Genomic DNA, 25,994 nt, shown 5'->3' on the forward strand with positions numbered 1-25,994 from the left:
ACATATACATACTCACACATATACACACTCACAGAACTATATACACATCACACACATATACACACACACTTGCACATATACACACATACTCACGCTCACATACACACTCACACACATATACATACTCGTACATATACACACTCGAACATATACACATGCATACCACATACACACACCCACACCTACACACACCCTGACTCAGTGGATTAACCCTCTGGCCACTGCTGTTCTTCCATAATCCCAGTATTTCCAGTGAGAGATGGGTAACAATGCCTCTGACCTGGGCTGATGAGGTTGAAGAATCAGTGCTTTGCCAGGTTCCTTGGGCTCAGCTTAGGTCTCCTAAGTTTCAACCATGCTCTTCCAACTAGCTGTGGGATCACTATTGCTGTGATGATGCACCATGACCAAAAGCAAGTTGGGGAGGAAAGGGTTTAGCTGGCTTGTGTTTCCACATCCCATCCCTCACTGAAGGAAGTCAGGACAGGAAGTTAAACAGGGAAGAAACCTGGTGACAGGAGCTGATGCAAAGGCCATGGAGGCGTGTAACTTACTGGCTTGTTTCCCATGGTTGGTTTAACCTTCTTTCTTATAGAACCCAGGAGCACCAGCTTAGGACAATCAGCTTGGCCTGCCCACATCAATCACTCATTAAGAAAATGTTCTACAAGCTTGCCTACAGCCCAGTCTTATAGAGGCATTTCTTAGTTGGGGTTCCTTCTTCTCAGATGAGTGACTCTAGCTAGCCTTTGTCAAGTTTTCATAAAATTACTCAGCACAGTAGCCCATCCTGAGCTGCCCCAAGTGTGAGTGCCCATGCGTGTGTGTGTATGTGTGTGAGTGTATGTGTGTATTTGTGTGAGTGTGTGAGAGTATGAGTGTGTATGTATATGTGTGAGTGTGTGTACACATGTTCAAAAGGGTATCCTGTGTGTACCCATGTACATGCATGTGTGTGCATGTGTATTTGGAGGACAGAGGCCATCCTTGAACATTGTTCCTTAGGAACCCTCCACTTGTTTCTTTTGAGTCAGGATTTCTCAAAAGCTTTAGGCTAAGCTGGTGAACCCCAGGGGATCTGCCTGCCTCTACCTTCGCCTTTCTCTGCTTTTCCAGAGCTGAGATTACAATCACATGTTACCACACTCAGCTTTTTTTAGGTGCTAGGGACCAAAGTCAGTTCCTCATGCTTGCATAGCAATGACTTTACGGATGGAGCCATCTCTCAGCTCTTGGGCTGCCTTTCTATACCCAGGAGGAGATGTGGGCACTAGGGGCAGAGTCTGGTTTAGGGAGGAAAAGGTCCCTCTATTTCTTTCCACCATCTGAGACTTACTACCTGGAAGCCAGTGGGATGATGTAATCATAGGCCTAGCTGGATGATGGCGGCTTCCTTGTGTGGGAGGGACCACCACATCACCAGGCTGGGGAATCCCATTGGTGACAACATAGCATCTTTTGAGCTGACATGGCACCCAGTGGCCCCATACTGGCTCCAGCGTGACAGCATCTCAGGGAGGTGTGTGCAGAGCTGGTGACAGGGCAGTCATCTGCAGTCACCTCCAGGGGACTTTGTGGTTGATTCTCTGATGATTCATTTCTGACCTGGTTTTAACACTGTGACTCAAAACGTACCACTTTCATTAAAAATAACATTCACTGGGGGCTAACGGCTTTCTGTTTTCTATGCTTCACTGTATAGTGTGACTTCTGTCTGGGAAGTTGGCAGGTGCAGGGCTTTAGAGGGACCCGAACAGAATCTTGTGTGCTGGCACTGGGCCATGGACTCTAAGAGGGCTTGATGCTGGTGTGTGGGTGTAAGTGTCCTGAAGCCTTCACTCTGAACTTCTGATGGGGGGCTCACAACGACTCCATAGGAGCTCTTTCTAGACTTGCGATGCAGAGAAATGGGGCTTCCTTCAGACTGCAAAACAGAGAGGCCTCCCATTCCACCCAACTCACTGAAAGAGGGACATGGAGGGGGGGGTGAAAGAGAGGAAGAAGCAGAGGGTAGGGGTGGGGGAACCCCAGCTGCCCGTGGGACTGCATCAAAACCTTCTGCTTTCTGTGAGACACCCAGTCTTTCTGGTTTGGAAAGAGTTTTAGATATCCTCTACCTCTTTTCTTGAGGGGACAAAAAGCATAGAAAAATGCTTCTGTGAGCATTCTTCAGGGTGGAAGCCCCTTGCTGAGGCAGTCTTTATAGATTTTGCTCCTTCTTGGTTTTGTGTGTGCGCATGTGTACGGATGGTCCTGTTTGTGCATGTGAGGCCTGGAGGCCATTCAGTCCCTCAGGTGCTGTCACCTTACTTTGGGATAGGATCTCTCACCAGGCTGGGTGGCCACTGAGTCCCAGAAGTCCCAGCGGTGGTTCCTTCCCAGTTTGAAGCTTACAAGCTTTGCCACCATGCCATGCTTTTAAATTTAGAGTCTGGAGATCAAACTTGGGTCCTCCTTCTTACATAGCAAGCACTTTATATACTAAGCTGTCTCAGCACCTTCATTTGAAATTTAATTTAATTTGATATTTTTTGAGACAAAGTTTCACTATGTAGCTCAGGCTGGCCTCAAACTTGCCCCCAATCTTCTTGCCTCTCGAAGTTGAGATTACAGGTTTGAGCTACCTTGTCTGATTAAATCCTGGGTTCTTAAAAAAAAAAAAAAAGATATTAGAAACTTCAGAGTAGGGGAGAGGTACAGCCAAGGAATTGGGTGGGAAATGATTGTTTTACAATGACAGCAGCTAATTGAGAGACTGGTTGTTTCATGGGGACAATGCTGTAGCAGTGTGTATTTCTTATCATCAAACAGTATTTTCCAGCATGTTATGCTAAGATGATACGGTTCTCTTTATTTTCTCTTTTGTGTGTTTTGTTGCAGTGAAAAAATGGGGGAAAGATGGTCTGGGAAGATGCTCCCTGAAGTGTTTACCCCACAAGCTTAAGGACCTGAGTTCAGATCCCCTGTGTGCACATAAAAAGCTGTGTGTGGTGACACACATCTGTCTGTAATCTCAGTGCTGGGGAGGCAGGAGGGTACCTGGGGCTTGTTGGCCAGCGAGTTTGAGTCTAGCCAGTTGGTGAGATCCATGATCAGTGAGAGACTGTCTTGACTAACAAGGTGGAGAGCAACCTGGGAAAGACCTCTGATGTCAACCTCTGGCCTACATACACATGCAAGGACATATGCTCCTTCTCACATATGCTTACACACATGAATGTGCACACACTTATAAAAAGGTGGTCTTGGATGCGTGGTTAGGTCTGGCCCTCATGGAAGACCTCAGCTATTCACCCTCTGCAGTCCAGGTTGGCTCTGTGTCTAAAGTCTTCCTAGGCTACCAACATCCAGGAGAGCCAAAATCTCACCCTCTTGAGGGGCACTGGTACATTTTAGCATGCTTTCTTTTGGTCCCCACCTCCCATATTTCCTGAAGCCCTGGCCCAGACTCAAATCTGTTCTTGGCCTGGGGCTCCAGCTTCCCCTTAACTTCCTTTCTCTCTTCTGGTTCACTGGTTCTAGCTGGTTCTCCTCAGATGAGCTTCCTCCAGCTTCCCTGGCAATAGCCTACAGGTGCTGGTCCTGCTGGGTGATCCGTCCCTGTGGAAATCCAGAATCAGACTATTGGAGAGACAGTTTAGTGGTTCTGGAGATGTGTGGCATTATCCAAAGTGATCTGCCCTTCGCTCTTGTGTTCTCATCGATCAGGGACACCGTAGGACGAACATCACAGTTTGAGGGAGCTGCATGCCCGAGGCTCCATGTCTCAGGGGGTTTGGCTGCACTGTTTGGCCGACTTCCTACTACAAAGCATGATGAGGAACTTATCCAGCAAGTTAGGCTTTAGAGCCTTTGCTTTCAGTTTTGGAGGTGTTTGCTTGTTTGTTTGTTTGTTTTAAACAATGGGAGGTAACGTGAATATTGACCAGAGGGAGCCAGGGTTTCAGGGTTCAAATCCAGGATCTGCTTCTGTATGGTTTCACAGCTGGAAAGGGGCATGGTGTGTCTGTGCTTTGTGTTTTCTCACCTATAAAATGGGGCTGAGGAAAGATAATTAGAAGTCTCTAGCTCAAGGGCTGGGAACACGGCTCAGTCAATAAAGGCACTTGCTGCTGAGACTGACTACCTGACTTTCATCCTAGGGACTAGCAGAAGGAGAGAACCGAATCCTCCAAGTTATCTTCAACATGTGTGCTGTGCTTACACACACACAGAGCACACACTGTACAGACACATACCACAAATGTACACTATACATACAATATGACATATAGTACCACACACATATGTACTATATACATATTACACACACACACACACACACACACACACACACACACACACCCCACAGGCTAAATACAAATAAGATAATTTCCCAGCTCAGCGTTTTCTGGGAATTTATTTATTTATTTATTTATTTATTTATTTATTTTGACACAGGGTCTCACATGTAACCCTGGCTGGCCTTGAACTCAGAGAGATTCACCTGCCTTTGCCTCCTGCGTGCCACCATTCCCAAAGATTTTATCTTGTTTTTGAAGATTTGTGACAGGCATGACCGAGAATCCATGATATACTGTTTAATTGGTTGCTTCTCCTTGTGGATCAGTAAACAGATCCACAAAGAGGAAGAGTGGGAGGTGGCAGGTGGCTAACCTCCCTGACCCAGTTGTCTCCAGCATCTCCTTTCTGTAAGGGCCCCAGAGAGGGCTGCTCTGGAGCACAGCCCAGTCTCCTGCACCCTTGGATCTGAAACCTCTGTGTGGGGTGCCTTTGATCTCCATAGATATCTGCACAGGTGCCTGTTAGGTTTTAGGATAGAATGGGGTTCAAGAGAGAGCATCAGGGTTGGAAGTAAAAGCTTATGCTTGTCTAGGGAGAGTTGTGTGTGTGTGTGTGTGTGTGTGTAGGCTGCAAATATTACTTTACATGAGAAAGTTTTTCTAGCTATTGTTAAATAAGTAATTAAGAAATTTAAAGGGGGCTGGAGAGATGGCTCAGTGGTTAAGAGCACCGACTGTTCTTCCAGAGGTCCTGAGTTCAATTCTCAGCAACCGCATGGTGGCTCACAACCATCTGTAATGGGATCAGATGCCCTCTTCTGGTGTGTCTGAAGACAGCGGCAGTGTACTCATATACATAAAATAAGTAAGTCTTAAAAAACAAACAAACAAACAAAATTTAAAGGCCCAGCGGCCTTTAAATTTAAGCAAGGCGGCTCAGTAGTTAAAGGTGCTCCTTGCATACGCCTGGTGACTGAATCTGGTCTCCTTGAACCTTGGTACAGCTGAGATTGGTCTTGAGCTTCTGTCTCTCTTACCTCTGTCTCCCAGATGCTGGCGTTACAGGCACAAGCCACCACACCCTGGCTCACTCTGTTTGCTGTAGTGATTTTATCAGCTCACATAAACCTACGGGGCACAAGGATTTAAACCTTGAAGCAAATGTTGTCTGAGTTACTCTCATCGATGTGACAGAATCCCCGTAGAAACACTTAGAGAAGAAGGATTTATTTTGGTTCATGGTTTTGGGGGAATCTCAGTTGTGTCTCTCAATGACCTGGAACTCACTGATCTTACTAGGCTGCCTGGCCAGAAAGCCCTGGGGGCCTGACTGCCTGTTTCTATATCCTCAATCCCGGGATTACAAATGTATGATACCGCCCCTGCCTTTCATATGTGGGCCCTGGTGATCAAACTCAGGACATTAAACTTGCACAACTAACAATTTACCAGGGGAGCTTCCTCCGCAGACACTCTATTTTCTCTCAGTAAGCTCCAGCTGAAAGTTGGTAAGACAGACATGAGTAGTGTTTCTGAAAGCAAAGAAACACAAGTAGACAAAACAATATATATATATTTTTTCTTCTTTTTGTACCCTTCTGTTCTTTATGGTTCTTCCCTCCTCCTGTTTTATTGGTTTTTTGTTTGTTTGTTTTGTTTTTTCCCCACTCTTTAAATACTTCGCAAAACCGATTAATTTGCCACAGACTGATCTGAACTCCCCCTCCCCCTTAAGTCATCCCCTTAAGAAAACCTGTGCCCTCTGAGAGCCAAAACTGTATGAATTTCAGGGTGGGAGCCACAGCAGAGACGATGCCCCCCCCTTAGGTAAAGGATGGTAATGCATGCCGATGATGTGGGCAGTTTCTGGCACTGACAAGAAAGGGAAGTCTGAGTCCCCTCCCCGGACACATCACCCATCACCTTCAGGCACCTTGGAGGATGTCCCTTCTCTCTAATTCTGGCTCACTGTGCACAAGTGAGGAAGTTTAATGGGAGGAAGCCCCTGGCTCACACCCTCACGTTGGTTTCTGCTATTATGACTGCCTTTGGGGGTAGAGGTGAGAGTGTGGGAGGTATTTAGCCAACCTTGTGAATATTGAACTTTGCCAGTCCAACCTTAATGTATAGCACCCCGCAGCCTGCAGAGCCTTGGGCTGAAATCAGGGAAAAACCTCACACAGAGGTAACCAGAGATAACCAGGGTGCTAGCTACTTTTTCTGTTGCTTGAAGAGACAGGATGGAGGAAGGATTGGTTTTGGCTCCCGGCTTGAGGGTCAGTTGATCACGGCAGGCAAAATCACAAACCAGGAGCGTCCGATGGCTTGCTTACTTCCCAAAAGATGGGCCCAGAGCAGGGAAGCAGGCCTCAGCTACAAACCTCAGGGCCTTCCCCCCCAGTGATAGACTTTCCCTGCTAGGCCCCAGGTCTCACATTCTCCAGAAGCTCATAAAGTATCACTATTAGCAGCAGACTAGGTGTTCAAACACATGAGCCCGTGGGGCACATTTGAGACTCAAGCCATAGCACCTGGTTGTGCGGTCATCCAGCCAGATCCATCAGCCCGACATGAAGAGTGGGCCTCTTTGGGAGCAAGCACAAGTCTACCGTATGCCCTCTGACTGCTGCCGGCGGTGGTGTTCACAGCCGCGTAGACCCATATGGTGGACGCATGAGCTGCAGAACGCAGTGACGGCCTCAGATTCAGGAGGCCAGGCCCTGCGGCCCAGCTCTGCTGCCCATTAGCTCTGTGGCTTCTGGCATTCTTTCCCGCCCCCAAGGGCTGACCATCCTGTGGTGTGGCCCACGTCATCAAGGTCTGGTGAGGCTCCAATGAGGGCGTGGCCACGAACCGAAGACCACTAGGGGAGCGTGCGGGCTGCCTGGAGGTGGGGTTTGGGGGAGGGAGGGAGTTTCATCTGGGGCCTCTCATTAAGGTTAAGCAGGACCAGAGCTCATCTGGCAATGGGAACCGCAGATGGCAAAGGCTGTGAGCACGTTAGATCTGCTGGAAACTCAGTGAATATAACTGTAGCAGGCAGAGAAAGACATGAAGCCCATGGAAGGGAGATCTATAAAGAGTGATCTTGGACCCTGTGAGCATCCTGGAGGGGCCTTGTGGAGACTCTGCAGACCATGAACTTGAACCACTCCAGGACGGAGAGCTCACAGCTCTCTCAAAGAAGGATATTTTTTCCTTTTTATTTTATGAGACTAGATCCCACTCTGTAGCCTAAACTGGCCTTGAACTTACTATATAATAACTCAGGCTGGACCTAAAATGGACATGATCCCAGAATGCTAGGATGGTAGGCACAAGCTATCTTGCCCAGCTTAAAAACTAGTAGGGGGTTCTTTTAGATAGCTTTGTGGTTAAGGCATTTGCCGCTAAGGCCTTGAGTTTGATTCCTGGTGGAAGGAAAGAACTGACATACACATGCTCTGACACACACACACACACACACACACACACACCAAATTAATAATTGAGAAGACCTTACAAACTAATTGGTTAATGTCTGGTTACTTCATGTTACTTTTTGGTATGGTCCATTTTTGTTGTTTTTTGGAGCAAGGTTTCATTATGTAGCCCAGGTTAGCCTTGAACCTGAAATAATTCTCCTGCCTTAGCTTCCTGAGTACCAGGGTGATAGACATGTGTATCTGGCTTGTCAGAAATGATTTGGAAGGTAGGTGGGGGGGGGGGCTGTAAGGCTAGACCCCTGAATGAAGAACAAAGCCCTCAAGGAGTAGGCCCAGAGAAGGACACAGAAGTTTAAACTTTCCCATTTGTTGTGCAAATTCCTGTACTGGTTGGTTTTGTGTGTCAACTTGATACAAGTTAGAATCATCAGAGAGAAAGGAGTCTCAGTTGGGAAATGTCTCCATGAGATCCAGCTGTAAGGCATTTTCTCAATTACTGATGAATGGGGAGGGCCCAGCCCATGGTAGGTGGTGCCATCCCTGGGCTGGTGGCTCTGGGTTCTATAAGAAAGCAGGCCGAGCAAGCCAGGGGAAGCAAGCCAGTAAGCAGCACTGATCCATGTCCCCTGTATCAGCTCCTGCCTCCAGGTTCCTGCCCTGCTTGAGATTCCATCCTGACTTCCTCCAAGGATGGATTATGATCTGGAAGTGTAAGCTAAACAAACCCTTTTCTCTCCAACTTGCTTTTTGGTCATGGTGTTTCATCACAGCAGTAGAAACCCTAACTAAGACCTTGTAAGTCAAGGTATGCCTCAGAAAGTCTCCTGAGTCTCCAACACCTGGGATCAAAGGCAGGCTAGACAGTACCCTTTGGGTGTGAGAAATCTGTGGTTTATGGGCATTGAAAACTGTACAGGCTTTTCTCCGTGGCAATTCACTTCACTCCGGTGGGGAATTAGAGGTGTTGGGGGAGAGGAACCTAAGAGGTCATGGTGTTATGTGATATAAATAAAGGCTGATGCATAGTGACAATATCTGAGGCATCTCCAGCTCCTGGCTTCTACCAGAGAGTCCTTGAACCTGGAACTGGAGGAGGCAGGCCATGAGACCCAGAACTCATCACAGGGCAGCTAGGCACCAGTCAGAAGGGACTGGGGTCTTTTGTTTCTGAAGATCTGGATATATACAAGCTTTGAGACAGCTGATGTCACTCCTGTGGGGACAACTGCAGAGGGACAGCTGCACCCTGGTCATCTTAGGAATGTCACAAATGTTGGCCTGAGAGGGATGTTGATATTTCAGTGTCTTGGACAATCTCCTCCCACTATGCAGCCACCGTGCTAGGTCTCCTAGCACAACAACTCCCTGTGAATTTCTGCAAGGTGTACGCATCTGACAACTCAAAGTTTTACTCCATATGGGTAGCATGTGGAGGAGATGCTTCTGTTCTTCTGATTTTTTTTTTTTAAATACAGTTTCCCACCAAGCCAAGGCTGACCTCAAATGTGTGCTATGCCTGGTCTATGTGATACTAGAAATCAAAATCCAGGGCTTCATGTGTGTTAGATGAGAACTCAATCAACCGTGCTAGATTCCAGGCTACGTTCTTTCTGGAACCTGCTTGCACACATGCCTAGGGAGTCAGACATGCTTAGAGATGTCCCCCAGGACAGGCTGCCTGAGGCCAATGGTAACAAGGGACGATGACTTGGATTTTGTGAAGCTGAGTTATCCTGAGGTAGTATGTCTTAGTTAGGGTTCTATTGCCATGACCAGGGCAACTCTTATAAAAGAAAGTGTTTAGTTGGAGTTGGCTTACAGTTCAGAGGTTTAGTCCATTATTGTCACTGTGGGAAGCAGGCAGTGGATGGGCAGACATGATGCTGGAGAAGGATCTGAGAGTCTACATCTGGATCTGCAGCAGGAAGCAGGAAGAGAGGCTGGGCCTGGCTTGAACATTTGCAACCTTAAAGTCCACCCCCAGTGATACACTTCCTCCACCAAAGCCTCCTAATAGTGCCACTCCTCATGAGCCTACGGGGGTCCATTTTCATTCAAACCACCACAGAGTAGAATCAGAGGGGATATGGTGGATCTTCCGGGCTGATTGCTCGCTGCCATGACCAAGGTTTTATGTGTGTTCTAGGCATCAAACGCAGCCTCTCACGCTTGCAAGGTAAGCACTGACTGATGGAGCCACTGCCCCAACTCTATGTTGCTTATTTTTGGTTATTTAAATCCTTCACCCGTTGGGTGTACTCGGAGCCTTTCATTAGGGGTCATGTTGCAGGTGTCTTAGATGCTAGGGCCATATTAAGTCACACTTTGTCACTGTGATAAGATGATCCGGAGGATACATTTCACTTCATGGAATTCAGAGAATGGAACCCATCGCCATGGCGGGGACATGCCGAGTAGAACAACCCGTTGCAATAACCAGGAAGTTGGAGAGAGAGAGAGAGAGAGAAAACACCTTCGAACAGGCCTCCTTTCCCCCCCACTCAGTTAACCATCTCTGGAAATGTCCTCATGGACACTCGAAGAGGTAAGTTATACTGATCTCCCTGAGCTCCAACCCAAGGACCTGCAGGCTCTCCCAGCATGCACTGCTCTCTCAGCAAGCTCCGGACAGAACCAAGCTCATTGCCCCTCCTCACCCTGCTTCTCCACTGCAGCCCGTCATGAGCAGTAACATCCTTCACCCTGCTTCTGGGGGAATCTATTCCGCCTCATCTCCATTCAACTTCTAAGTCTTGACAACTCAAGTGTGCAGCAAGTCACTGGCTGTACATCAGCCACAACCCATGGACCTTTGCAAATACAGGCTCCTTTTCCCTCCTCAAAGTCTCTCTTTAGTGGAAGTTAGCTACCATGCCTACCAGGACCTACAGTCACTTCCCAGTATTTATTTCCTGGTGTGACTGGAGGGAAGCAGTAAACTGTGTAGCTTGAATAACAGATATGTATTATTTCAGAGCTAGAGACTGGAAGTCCAAGATCCAGGTGTGGAAAGGGCTGGTTGCTTCAGAGACCTAGGGGATTGCAGCTGAGGGGAAGAACATGTGCAAAGGCCCTGTGGTAGGAACAAATGCTCTTGCTACCAGCGCTATAGCCTGCTGACTTGCTTCAGAGCCCAGAGAGATTTAAGTCAAGACCACCTCACCCCAAATGACTAGGAACCCCTGAACTTAAGTTCTGGCTGGCACACTGCCTTCTATCCTTGCTCAGTAAGTGCCAGACAGAACCCGACAGGTTTTCACCCCCGCTCATCTACATACTGTGGTCAGAATGTTCATCTCTACTAGGAGCTTCGGCAGAGATCAGACTCTGTAAACCATGCAGCTTTGAGCTACTTCCTTTGACTTCCATGCCCTTAGCTGTTGGGAAAGTCAGAGAGTCCCCTGCTCCCCCAGCACAGAGAGTTGTTCTCCCCGACACAGAGAGCTTCTCCCCAGCACAGAGTTGTTCCCCAGTACAGAGAGCTACCTCCCAAGACAAAGAGCTGCCCCCAGCACAGAGAGTTGTCCCCCAGTACAGAGAGCTACCACCCTAAGACAGCTACCCACAAGACAGAGAGCTGTCCCCAGCAGAGAGCTGTCTTCAGCATAGAGAGTTGTCCCCCAGCACAGAGAGCTGTCCCCCAAGCCCCGTGGAAGTGGAGGTGAAGGAGGCCCAGCTTGGTGCTGAAGCAGAAAGCAGGGTCGCCTTTCATCCTTCTTTATCCCAAGATTGTTCAGAAATTTAAATCTACAGCCATCCTTAACTGTGGTTAGATGCACAGGACACAGACTTCACTGTGATCAGCATTTCTCAGGGTGGTTAGGAGGTGTCAAATACATTCACATTTGTCCTTGCCAATCATCTCTAGAAGCTTTCCCCTTTGCAAAACCGAAAAACTGTACCCACGAAACAACCTCCCCCACCCCTGCCAGTCCAGGAAACCACCTTTTGCTCTCTGTCTCTACGAATTTGACTATTTTTGGTCCCTGTGTAAGCAGAGTTGCATCTCTATCTGCCTCTCGGGTCTGGCTTATTTCACTTGGGCAATGCCTACCGTTCTGTCTACGTCACAGCAGGTGTCAGACATCTTCCCTTCTGAGGACCAAACAAGATTCCACTGGATGTCTACCTGTGTTTTGTTTACATATTCCTCTAAGGATTGACACTGAGTCGCTTTCACATTTGCAGTATTTAACCAACGGCCTCTTAGGGAAAAAAGAAAAAAAGCCAGAGCCTCAAATTTTATAGTGTGAATTTTATACTTAAATGCATTATTTAAAAAATAAAAAAGGTATTTATTTATTTATATTTTACATGTTTGGGTGTCTTGCTTACATCTGTGCACCACATGGGTTCAGTGCCCATGGAGGCCAGAAGAGGGTGTTAGAGCCCTTGGAACCAGAGTTACAGATGGTTGGGAGCAGCCATGTGGATGCTGGGAATTGAGCACTGGTCTGCAAGAACCACCAGTGCTTTCAAGAACTGAGCCATCTCTCCGGACTCTGTAAAGGAATTCTCTCTTCTTCCTTGTCTTTCTTAATGCAGTGCTTAGATTTGGTCACCAGCAAAAACAAACAAACAAACAAAAAACCAAAACAACAACAACAACAAAAAACCTAGAGAGGCTGAGGTCACCCCTCCTGTGCTCTCTCTTAGCTATTCTTCAAGGCAAGCAAACTCTGGAGTGGCTTTTGTAGGCCAGCCTCAGTTATCTCAAGATGTGACGCTTGTAGAGTTTTTTCCTGTGGACTATCTGTTTTATCTCCAGTTGACTTTTAAAAAAGACTGACAGTGTTTTCAACCAAAGATAATGTTTTGTTTTGTTCTTTCTTCCCGGTGACATTTATATAATTCAAGGTGGAAAACTAAGGCCTTTGCTATTATTAACAGAATAAACCAGACTCTTTCCACTATGGGAATTTGACATCGCCACTCTGGTTTGCACAAAGCTTGACTTGTTTCTGCAAAGGTCTGCTCAACACAGGGTGTCACCAGGGTTTCTGAGGCCAGAAGCGTTCCCTGTGGGCGGGTGACTCTGTGTAGGTGATTCTTGGGGTGTTTCAAGGGCACCTTCACTTCTCCTAGATGTTTAGTGTGTTATTTAGGGTCACCTCGGGAGACTATGGACAAAAACCGTACGTAGAACCTCCTATACAAAGGGGAGAACGAAACAGTCTGTTTCCGGCAGGAAAATGCATCGCAGACACCGCCAACTAAGTTTGCTATCCTTGAGTCAACAGCCCTCCTTCGGCTGCTTCCCCGGAAGGCGGACCCTTCCCAGACTGCAGAGTTTGATAGCCTTTCTGCTCTCATTCTTGGTTGGTGTAAATGGTGGAAATTCCCCATATAATGGATACTGGTTAACCCCTAACGGGCTGTTTTACATTCTCCCTCTGGGGTTTCCCAGCCAGCTTAGCAAGAGTTTCTGCCTGTGGGGGAATGTCCTCAGCTCTGCTGGTGTGCTTCCTGTGGTCCTGTCTGCATCTGGTCTGTGAAGGGGGGAGGTATAGAAGGAACAAGGCAAATAATCCATTCTGCAGCCTGAGCAGTCTTCCAGAAGTGATCCCTGGCCAGTGCCTGCTGATTCCAAACTCCACAAGAATGTAGAGCCTGACTACGGGGACAAGTGGCGTAGAAAAGAAGGAACAGCGCATGCTCGTGGCAGAGCAGTGTGTGTGTGTGTGTGTGTGTGTGTGTGTGTGTGTGTGTGTATTGCACAGCACCAACTGTGAGTCAAGAAAGGCAGGACTCAGAAACAATGTTTACTTAAGATTTGAATCTAGTGTATGACCCAAACCAAATCTTGCTTGGTCTTCTTAGCTGCTTTTTAGAAAACGTTTAAAAATTAGCAGATATTAATTTCATACATTAACAAGTTCATTGCCACACTCTTTTTTGGATTACCTTTTAAAGATCTGTTTATTTTTGATTTACGTGTATGTGTGAGCCTGAGAGTTTATATGCACATGTGAGTGCAGTGCTCCAAGAGGCCAGGAGAGGGCGTTAGGTTTCCTGGAACTGGAGTTACAGAGAGTTGTGAGTGTCTGTGAGGGGGCTGGGAACTGAACTCTGATCGTCTGCAAGAACAGTACGCTTAACTGTGTATCCATCTCTCTAGTCCCTTACTATAATATTTTCACACGTGTATATTACATTACTTTGGTCGCAGTCACTTCCATTACCCTCTTACATCCCCGTCCTTTCCCACTGAGCTCCTTGTTTTTTTACTCTCCCAGCTTTTTATTTGGTGGGAGGCGGAGTGTCCTTAGAGCTGCTTCAGGAGTGCGGGCTACCAACCAGTGGCGGAGCTACCGGCTACCGAAGCAACCACTAACTGCCTACAGATTCTTCCGGGTTCCTACTCCACCCCTCTGCCTGGGATTCTTTTTTTGCTTGTTTGTTTCTTTTTCTTTTTAGATGAGGCAATGACTCAGAGCTGAGAGTAACCATTGTCTTAACCCACAGGCATGCAGGCAGGAATGAGCAGGGCCTGCTAGGTCTTTCCTTTTCCAGTTGCTGAGCCAGCTGGTCAGTGCTGGGACACATGCCTGCGTCTTGTTCTCAGTTCAGGACAAGGATCTTGACACAGGACAGAAGGTCGAAGGGTACACCAGTAGGGCAGGAAAAGAAAACAAAAACAGGAAGTGGCCAGCTCTGAGATTTTTTTTTCCATGGGAAGGCTGAGAAAAGCGTCCTAATAGAACAAGAAAAAGGGAAGAAATGAATGCCCTCAGTCCCCCGGACGCTCTGAGATGTGAATGTGCCTTGGTAGGACACGGTTGGAGAACAGCCCATAGTGCATAGATAGCCTCAGGGACCTGATTCATATCTCTGCATCCCGTGTCACCAGGAGGATGCTAAGAGATGCTCGTTTGTAGATGCCCCAGTGCTTAAGTGTGAGCAACAGCACAGGGAAGCAGCCCTAACTGCAGTGAGGTTTCTTCAGGGAAGATCCAGAATGCCAGTCGCAGAAGAACTCACATATCCTCAGTGTGAGGATATGTCACATCCTCGTAAGTCTCAGTGTGAGGACAACCTCTATGCCACTGACTTTTGAGCTGGGTGAAGCTCAAAAGAGGCTGCCCTGTCTTCCCCTCCATTCATCAAGATGTGTGGGAAAAGGTAGCAACTCTGGGTTGCAGGGAGTCTCACAAGAAAGGGGGCAAGATAAGTGTCCTTCTGCTAGGTTCAGAGTCTTTACTCACAGGAGGAGAAGCTGCAGTCTTCCTAGTTGTGTTCCATCTGGTCTTGAGGTCTTAGTTTAGGCCCCCGGCTATGAAAGTAGTCAGAGCTTTATGAGAAGGGGGAAGAACATAGCAGTAGCTGTCCTGCGGCAAGCGTACCCATGAGTCAGGACAGTGCACTCCAGACAGCCATCAGAGGCCAAAGGGCAGCCTTGGCCTTTACCACAATTTTGCTCAAAATACACAGTAAGCGGGCGGCAGGAAGTGAGTTTCAGCAACCTCAAGCGATGTGTGAAAGTTTCCAATTAGAAATTCAGAGAGCTCGTCATGTTCAATGGAAAAGCGAAACAAATTCTTTCTTGTGCTTCTCGGTTGTTCTCGGTTGACTACAGGAACACGGTGACCATTCCCTGATATCTGCAGGGTCTGAGGTGATGGGAAGGAAGCCAATCAGAGACTTAGGTTCAGGGCAAAACAATTACCTGAGCTAGACTGAGTTTACAATACATTGTTGATAAAGTTTTATTGGTATGGATTGTGTCTGCTGGCGTACTTTCAATACTGTTTTCACAGTACAAGGACAAAATTGAGTAGCTGGCAGAGGCTATGCATACAAAGTCATCCTTCTTCCAAATTTGCTCCCTAGATCTTAAAAAGAAATGTGACGGCCAGTTTCTAATTCACCAAGTCTTAGTGTTTCCCGTGTAAAGGACTCCTTTGAAAATATGCTGGTACCTAAATACATAACTTCTGCTGAAGAAATTTATGACCTTCTGACTAAGAATATCAGGTAACTCTGTAGATCCTCTCACATGCTCGGGTTGATGCAGACTATTCCGGCTCATCACAAGAGTAGCTTTGGAGGGTGTGAAGGACATCTGATTTGGCTCCATTACCCACTGCAATGACAGTTATGATAAATAAAAACAACCTTGAATTACCAGCCAGAGGCTATGAGCTCTCATGGCTCTGCTTTACCTTGTGTGACCTTCAGTAAGTCGTCTGGACCTTGGTTCTCCCAGATGTCTGATGAGATATCAGAATCCTTTTTTTTTTTAAGATTTATTTTTATCTTATGTGTATGAGGTTTTGTTTTGTTTTTTGTCTACATGTGTGTATGTGCACCATGTGCATGCAGGTACCTGTGGAGGTTAGAAGAAGACTGTGGAACTGGGGTTATAGATGGTTGTGAGCCTCTCTGTGGGTCCTGAGACCCAGGTTTGTGTCTTCTACGAGCAGCCATCGCTCTTAGTCACTGATTGCTCTCTTCAGCTCTAGGAATAGGTTGTTTTGTTTTTTAGGAGATCCTTCTATTATCTCTAAGGGTCTAAAATTTGTTTCCGGACTTGAAGGGCTAGAACATTGTGATTTATATATTTTTGAGACACTTGGGATCTGGTTTGGCTATCCAGAACTGCGGTCTGCAGTGGCTAATTTAGTTAATTCCACAAGGTCTGCAATCTGGGATTTGATTACCGTATTGGATATTTGGCATTTGAGGAGAAAGGTCTGCCTTGCCTGTCTCTACCCTTGACCCTGGTCATCTGTCCTGATCCATCCAGCTGCCACACGGGGGCTGCTTAAGAGAACGTAGTCATGTGTGAGTCCTCCGTAGAACTCAGAAAAAAAAAATAATCAGGGTCTTAGACCCCAGGGATAGGGAGCACTCGAGGTCTATCTTGGATAGATATGACCTGTCAGAGAAACCTCATGTTCGTGTTGTCTTTGTTTTTATCATGATTGTGTGTGCATATGTCCAGGGATGACAGGGCCCAGCCCAGGTGGTGTCTTCAGTCACCTCTCCACCTTATTTTTTGAGACAGGGAGCTCACTGCACTTGGAGCTCACAGATTGAAGAGACCAGATGTCACCAAACACAGGTTCTTCCAGTCTGCCTCCCCAGAACTGGTCGCTGTGCTACACCTACTTCTTATGTGGGCTCTGGGGATTAGAACTTGAGTCCTGAAGCTTGCCAGCACTTTTACAGACTAAGCCATTTCCTCAGTCCCCGCTGTTGGTTGATGTATGGGCTTCATTATTGACCATTCTTTGGGAACTTGCTGAGTGTTATCCAGAGGGCATGTGGTCTAGTCTACAGGGGTTTTGATGACAGAGGTGACCTCTGTTCATTACTGCAAGGCTGCAAGATGAAGCCACAATGTCTGCTTGATGGCTCTGCTGTCTGCCGGATCCAGTCTTTCTAACAGCCAGTGTTTTGAATGAGCTGACCTCTTTCCCTCCCTCTGAGACTGGGAGATGCCAGCTTCACTTTAGCCAGCTCAGGCAGGGGGGCTGAACTAGGAAGATGCTGCCCAGTGTAAGGGCTGATGGTGTGGGGGTTGTGTACCCAGAGATGCCATGGTCCCTGGGACCTCCACAGTGGCTTTGTGTCACAGTGAGCAGGGGACAGGAGAGGCCAGAGCAGGGAACTGCTCTGTCCAGGCTTGGCGTGCAGTGGTTTCCTGCTTTACTAAGTGGCCGTTGCTCTGTACTGATGATTCATGATGTTTGGAAAGTGTGGCTGTGCGCTGAACAGGGAAGTGAAGAATAACACAGCCAAGGTCAAGGTAGGACAGGACAGGACAGCGCCATTACCAGCCAGGCACTGTGTGGAAAATACAGAGGATGAGGGCCATAGTAAATCTAAGTCTGGTGGTCTGTAGCAGAGTGGGCCTGGGCTCTCTCCCTTGCAGGTTTCCAAATAGTGGTCACCTGTCTGTCCCTGGAAGCCAGTGCTGGTCTTGGCTGAGCTGGGCAGGAGGAGGAAGTGGAGGGTGAGTCAGCGTTTGTTTCCTCTCTGAGTCAGGTTCGATTCCATTTCTGAGGTTGGAGCCAGGGGGCACTGTATGGCTTTCTGTGGATTCTTTGAACTTGTAGTCAACACTGATGCTCTGCCCCCTAAGGCTGCTGGCCCTCTGGTGACCTTTTGGATGAGTAAGGGGATTAAGCTGGATCCTGCAGCCCTACCACTAGCCAGACTCCCCTCTGACTCAACTGGAGCTCTTCCTGTGGTCAACCGACAGAGTACAGGGATAGGTCTCTGGGGCTGTGCCCAGATCAGGGCATCCTTATGCCAGGAGTCAGCTCTGGAGGGGCAGCTGGGTTTGAGAATATCTTCTGGTGATGGATAGTGAAGCCATCTCCCTTGGCTTCAGTTAACCCTTAGGTTTCTGAAGATGTACGCATGGTAGGACAGTCAGACCAGGAATCTCCATGGACAGTGCAGAGCTGACCATAGTGGACCTAAGAGCATTCCATGTGCCCAGTGGTGAGATTACCCACCCGATGGAGACCTGGGACTCCTCTACAGAACACTTCTGTGTCCCTGGGCCTTGGCACCTACCCATCATCACTAAATGGTTAGCGCTGTGATCTTCCAGCACAATTTTCTCACTTCTTTCTTCCTTCCATATAGACGCACTGCATGACCAGGCAGATAGTCAGCTGGCCCAGCTCAGCCTAGCAATGGTCATCCCAAGTTGGTGGGGATATGTAACCACAAGTAAGAATGATGTGAGTTGAAGCGGTTGGAGCTTCTGGTGTAGCAACATGCAGGTCAGGGGCTCTCCTCTTCTCTCTCACGCCAGCTTCCTCTGAACTCTGATTCCAATCACTTGTCTTTGAGAAACTTCCTCCACCTTGGTAGGCAGTCTAAAAGATGGCAGCTTTTGATACCACGCATGGCCTTGCTGCTAGGGAGTGACTGAAAGTTCAAAGTCCCAGACATGACCTTGGTGGCCTTTGCTAAGGCCAGCTAAATGTCAGTGGCCCCTCTATGGTGGTGATACAGAGAGCGTTGGTCTAATAACTGCTCACATTTGGGCTGAGTGACAAGTCCCTACTTAAGGCAGACAATGAAGCTCTTCCTGAGTCCCAGCATGAAGATGCAGTCTTCCTGCCCCTGCTCCACCTTAGCACAGCAACGAGTAGGGCCCCAGCGTGGGCTCATCTGTCCTTTGAGCTGTTATTTCCTGGGAGGATGTGGTGGTGGGTGAAGGTCTCCTTCTGGAGGCACAAACTTCAGGTAACAGCTGCGTGATTTTTTTTTTTTTTGGTCTGAGCAGAATTCCTTGGAGAGTGCACTTCACAACCAAACGGAAGAACAAAAGGACAATTCTCAGAAGCACAGCAAAAAACGAAACCAAATAAAAACCCCATAAAAAATCCCTTATGGGGTAGAGGAAATACCAGTCTGATGCCTTTTGTGCCTTGTGCTGGGTCATAAAGGGCAGATTCACTAAGAAGTGGTGTCGATGTGGCAATGTTTGGACTTGAGAGAGAATGTTCTGGAAAACAATAGAAGGTGACACCCACGTGTCTATGTGCTTGCATGGTGACTGGAGGCCATCGGGGACTGCCTCATGGTCAGGGCATTCGTGGAGCCTGGGAGAGGCACTGGGCAGGAAGGGGATCAAAGTTTGTACATGGTCACCGAGAGTTGGCAACCATCTCCGAGCATGACTGATGTCAGAGGATCTCTGACCTCCATTTAGTCACCAGATACCAGTCTGGAACTCTTTGAAGATGAAGTAAACACTCACATTGCTGATAATAACAGCTGGGTGATGTCACCCGGTTATCTGTAGCTTGAAGAGCTGCACCTGGTTGCTGGAGTGACAGGCATCAGACTTTCTGTTCCCTCATAGGCCTTCTTCACTGAGGGCCACAGTTTGGGGGCATGGTTCAGAGGCTGTTTCAGGGATGGAGCTGAGGATGTGGTGACTTTCACTCTTGTTTCAGGAGGTGACAGCATGCCAGGGATGGAGCTGTGCTGTCAACCACAGCAGCTGCATGTGGCCTGTGGCTGGCAGTTCGGCCTACATGGTTACCTGCCATGGGACTTGTGGGAGATCTCGGTTCTGCTCTGTGGCTTTGAGCAGCTGGGAAGCCATGATGTGTGTGTGTGTGTGTGTGTGTGTGTGTGTATTGGGTGTGTTGTGTATGGTGTGTGTGTTGTGTACGATGTATATGAGAATGTGGTATGTATGTGTGTGTATGTGTGTGTGTGGTGTGTATATGGTGATGGGGTGTGCATGTGTGTGTGATGTGGGAGTGTGGTATGTGGTATACACTATGTGGGGTGTGTATGTGTGTGTGCACATACATGTGTGTGGTACGTGTGTGGGGTGTATGTGATGTGGAAGTCTGAGGGTCGAATGTGTGTATATGTGTGTGTTGTGGTGTATGTGTATTGGGGTGTGGTTTGTGTGTGTATATGTGGTGTGTGTGTGTTTGGGTGTGGTTTGTGTGTGTATATGTGTGGTGTGTGTGTGTTGGGGTGTGGTTTATGTGTGTATATGTGTGGTGTGTGTGTTGGGGTGTGGATTGTGTATGTATATGTGTGGTGTGCTGGGGTGTGGTTTGTGGTGGGTGTGCATGTGTTCATGTGTGTGTTGGGGTGTGTGTGAACAAGATCTCATGTAGCTCAGGCTGGCCTCAAACACACTAAATAGCCAAAGCTGACCTTCAGATCCTATCCTCCTGCCTCCACCTCTGTGCTGAGATCACAAGTGTGCACTGTCATACCCAGCTTCTGTGTGTCATTCACTGAGCTCTCAGCCCTGAAGGCAGCTTCAAGCCTTTCAGGGCTGACCCATCCAGCTTGTCACTTACTCCTTCTCTAGCTGACATTTTCCCTCCTCGGTCACAGTGAGAGCCGCTGCTCATTTTATCTCGTCCTGGACTGAGAACTTGTCTTCCTACTTTCCTTTTGTGAGGGTAAAAGCTCTGACTCCACAACCTCACAGTGTGGCCTCTCTGGGTCTTAGAAGGTGATCAAGGTAAAAGCTTGGTTTAGAGAGCCCTCATGCCATCCAGCTGGTGTTTTGTAAGAATAGGCTGAGCAGGCTGGGCCGCAGACATGGCTCAGCAGCTAAGGGCAGTCCCCTCCCAGAGGATCCAAGTTCAGTTCTCAGCACCAATAACAGGTTGCTCACAATAGCCTGTAACTTCAGCTTTGGAGGCTCTGATGCTTTTTTGGGAACTTGCACTTATACACACACACACACACACACACACACACACATGCATACATACTACACAGACACAGAGAGACACATGCACACACACCACCACACCAACCACAAACACATCCATACACACACTCTCTCACACACACACAAACACACCCACATCATACCACACCAACCACACACACATACACACACAGTGAATACACACTACACACAGACACACATACAGACACAGACATAGACAGACACATGCACACACCACACACATGCATATACAGAGACACACCCACACTACACCATACCAACCACAAACATCCATACACACACTCTCTCACACACACACACACACATACTCAGAAACACATCCACGCACACACTCATACATACCACACACATGCATACACATAGAGACATACCCACACCACACACATCCATACACACACACTCATACACACATATCCATGTACACACACACATATAGACACAGACATAGACAGACACACGCACACATCACACATACACACACACACTTATAAATAAAATCAATACTTAAAAAAAGAGAAGAGTCCAGGGCACCATATGTCAACAGGTCGTCCATCACATGACCAGGTGTCAGGTGTTCCAGAACATTCAGTGACAAAAACGAAGGAGTACAAGGAAAGAGGAACAGGAATCTGTCTTCCCTTTTCTGATCTCTCCTCCAGAGCCCCTTCTTTGTTAGCTTCTTCTCCACTCTATCCTGGACAGGAAGCAGAAACTAGGGGATGGGTGGGAAATGAAACCCAGGGCTCTCCACAGAGGGCACCCCACAGAAGCTCTGGAATGAGATGGGAACTCTTAAACACAGAGTTGGAAGCTTTGCTTTCTTCTCCCCACAAGCTCCCTAGCTTGCATGCACACATGTACAGGCCCAGGAGATATGCACAGCCCTCAGAATGACCTGGTGTTATGTTGTCTAGAAGGCTGCACTGTGCTGCATCTGGCAGAGTGTGCCCAGAAAGGCCACATCCAGACAACTCTTTGGGCCATGTATTCGCCCTTTCATGTTTGACTCCAGTCTCTATCTATGGGAACCTGAGCTCATGTCCTCTCAGGGTCATCTCTGGGAACACAACTTAAGACTATGGGCGTCCTGACCTCACTTTCTACCACTCTGGACCCCAGAGAGTTTCATCACACCCCTCAGTCATGATGTTGTCTCCTCGGCCGCTTCTTCTAAGACACTAGCTTAGCTCATTGATTTTTAAAGGGAACTGAGAGCCCAGGCACTCTGTTGACTAAGACATTCTGACTTGGGTAGTTCTGTGTCCCCAAAGGGACAGGCCTGCCAGCTGAGTTGTAAACAGCCTCAGTGTGCACGCTAGGGGTGCAGCATGATTCCTTTTTCTCCCACTAAGTGTGATGTTCTTGAGGTCCTGGTACTACTTCTTCATTTACCGTCCGTGTCACTAAGCCTCCCCTGTCTTTACTGTATTTGAGCAAATACACACACTCTGGGCATGGTCTGTAGCCCACACAGCTAATGTCACGACGTCACCATGTACTGGGGCATACGAGCTCTGCCATATCATCTCCTTCGGTATCTTTCTCTGGCTGCCTCTACTTCAGTCTTTGCTCTTGACTCTTCCTCCCACTCTCTCCTGCCCTTCTCCCCTGAGAGTAAACACATTAGTATCAGAGACTCCTGTACCCCCTAAGCTTCAAGAGTCTTAGCAAGATTCTTATGCTCAGAGCCCAGGAACTCCACCTCTACTGGTTGGCAGCTGGGTCTTTACCACTTAATCCAGATGACAGGCTATGTTAGCTGCCTGGTTTTTGGGTACCCCTTTGGTGTCTGATAGATACCTGTTGAGCAGGCCTGCTGTGATGCCAACACCTGCTTTAGTCAAGGCGCACTGTCATTGAGGGTACTTGCTATGATTTTCCCAGGTAGAGCATATTGGTTTCTGGTTTCACCTCTCTGCTGGTCTCCTCTAGTTCTGTAGCTGCACTTTCTAGAGGCCAAGAGAGATACAACGTAGCTCCACATGCTTTCAGATTCTCCCCCCCTCTTTGTTTTTAGGTTTGACTTGGGAAACTGGTCCATTGGAGGACTGAAGGGAGCCTACAACCATGAACATGCTTTCCAGTGAGTCAATGACTTTTGTTCTGCTCCAGCCATTGAGACATTAGAGAAGTTGACTTCCACTCCAGCCGATGAGGGTTCAGGGAAGTGACCCTTAGCTGAAAGGCTTTGTTTGACACAACTCAGCCTTAAAGACAACCCACTTGCCTGAGTTGCTAAGTGCCTGGTTCCTCTAAACACTAATACGTGGAAGCCTTCCTGAGAGAGCCCTAGCAATGGTCTGGGAGGTGCTGTTTGTGAACATGACTGGTAATCAGAAAATTCTCCTTATTTGCTAGGATTCAACTACCGGTAAACTCATGGTCTCACTTCCTTCCAGTGGCTCGGTTACTTGTGCATGACTCACAGCTGATTTTCTGATGGGAAATTTGGTCTGCTATCATGACAGTGTTTGGGATCTAAGACACTGGCTTTCACAGATACAACTTTGCCAAGAAGGAAAAGCAACAGAGTCTCCTCCATTCAGAGACCAAAGAGTTATCAATAGATAGAACTCAAAGCATCATTGATCATCACATCAGAAGGCACACTCCTTAAAGGCCAATTTTATTGCAGTCAACCATGGTTGCCAGAGGTCCACCTGGGCTGACTTCTTTCTGTTCATTGGAGGCTTTGGGTTTGTCAGCTTTTCCTCAGATGAAGGAGAGAGATGATTCCCGCCTTAGGGAAGCATGCCACTTCTTGATTTTCTGTCTCCCTTTGCTCCCTCCTCCCTTCTTTCCTTCTTCCCTCTCTTTTCTACCTCTTCCCTTTCTTCTTCATGTGCATGTGTGCATTCGTATGTTTGCATGCATGCACAGTGCAGAGGACAACTTTGGCTGTCTTCTTCAGGTTCCCTCTACCTTCCTTTTTTTTTTTTTTTTTTTTTTTTGAGATAGCATCCCTCACTGGTTTGGAACTCATCAAATAGGCAAGATGGCGTAACCAGTGTCTGCCTCTTTAGCATTGGGATTGTAAGCACGCCACACTTGGTTTTGTAAATGAGGACTCTGGGAGCCAAACTCAAATATAGAAGACAATTACTTTATCAGTTGAACTACCTCCCTAGGCCCTTGATTTCTCTTTGTGATGACCGAAAACTAATTTGTCATCACCCAGATATCTGCTGATACTTCTTTCCAATGGACTGTGTTGTTTGTTGAGCTTTTTTTTTTTAATTTAATTTTACTATTTTTTTTGAAGTAACTTACCACATTAATCACAGTGCTCATGACTGGACTGACCCTGGTTTATGTCCTATCCTGGCCTGGAACTCTCTGTGTAGACCAAGTTGGCCTCAAACTCATAGAGATCCACTTGCTTCTGTCTCTTGAGTGCTGAGGGTAATGATGTATCACCACATCCTTTGATCAAAGAGCATTTTAGTAGATCAGTTTTGAATGTGGACCTTGTATGTGGTAGATGAGTGAACCAGCCAAAAATGTTTTAGGCTGAAGGTGAACACACACACACACACACACACACACACACACACAAACACATGGGGAGAGGTGGCCCTTGGCATAGTCACTCTGTGTTTTCTTGTAATACATGTCTTCCTCTGCCTTTGCTGGCCTGTCTTCTTAGGAAGAAAACTTGTCCTAACCTTAATACAAGCTGCTTCTTCATCACTAGTTTTCTGTGTGGCTTTGGGCATGCCCCTTACCTGTTTCAAGCTTCAGACATTCCATTTGTGAACTGGAGAGCATAATACTCACCTTTCAGGTCAGTGTGGGTAGACAGCCTATACATAGTATGCTTGGCTCATAAAAATCTGCTCAGTGAATATAGTTAGTTACTCAGGGCCAAACCACAGGGAACACAGTGGCTGCTAGCAATAAAAATGGACTCCAGTTATTTAGGGTCTGCTCTAAGCCATGAGCTCTCCATGTGTTGCATGAGCCTGTCAGAACGCTACGAGCACCCTCACTGGACAGAGGACAAGCTTAGTGTCCTAATTTCATCCATCCAGGATCATAATCATATAGCTCTCTGCATGTGTGGGCTGCCATTGGTCCTGCTTTGCAGGGACACTGGAAGTCATGGTCCTATATGAGGAGAGGTTGACAACCAGCCAGGTCAGGTGACTGTGACAACATCTGTGTTTCATCTTTACTCATAGCGCAAACACACAGACTGGTCCGTGTGCTGTTAGCGAACAGCTTTGTGAAGCCCTCACTTGAACAGCTGCAAGCAGTTAAGCATAAGTTGAGAAATGGCATACCCATGAAGCTCATGGTGGGTTTCATGACTCTGCTAAGAGTCAACGTTCTTATTGGAACAGGTAGGTCAGCAGAGTCAGTGTGTTGAGTGAGCTGCATGGGATGTGGGAAGGCTCCTTCTGTCCTTGTGATCTGAGGAAAATGCTGTCCATGCAGGCTCTCTGCTTGGGTCCCTCACTGTGCCCTCATCTCAACTACCACCTTCCTCAGGAAAATGTCTGACATGAGATTTGAGTTGGGAGCATGTGCCTTGGCTGAAACATGCTGCCTAGTGCACATCTGTGGGTCAGGACATTAGTATGTTATGCTAACTTTTCCTGAAGAGCTGTGAACAAATTCATCCTAAGTAGGGTACCAGTGACAGACCAGAGTAATAATTTTTCTGAAGTCCAGCTTGGTGAAACAATCAACAATCAACCGTGGTGAAGGCATTACTTCTAGGCTCCCAAATGACTCAAAGGAAACTGCAGCACTGAGGACCCCACTCCTGTGTAGGCAATGGTCCCCAAAAGCAATATCCCTGGAGCTTCCCATACCACTTGCAGGCAGCTTGGCTGGCAGGAGAGATTCTTCTCCCCAGTAAATGTTTCTATTCCTACAGTCTTTGAGAGAAGCTTTGTGTATCTTGTAAGTTTTACGAGTTTCATGAGATTTGTGAGTTGCTGTAATTGTCTTGTTGTTGTAGCTTTGTGGATCTTGTAAGTTTTAGGAACTTCATGAGATTTGTGAATTTTCTTCTTCTTCTTCTTCTTCTTCTTCTTCTTCTTCTTCTTCTTCTTCTTCTTCTTCTTCTTCTTCTTCTTC

The sequence above is a fragment of the Grammomys surdaster genome, unplaced genomic scaffold (assembly GCF_004785775.1).
Source record: "Grammomys surdaster isolate TR1022 unplaced genomic scaffold, NIH_TR_1.0 181, whole genome shotgun sequence".
Taxonomy (NCBI): domain Eukaryota; kingdom Metazoa; phylum Chordata; class Mammalia; order Rodentia; family Muridae; genus Grammomys; species Grammomys surdaster.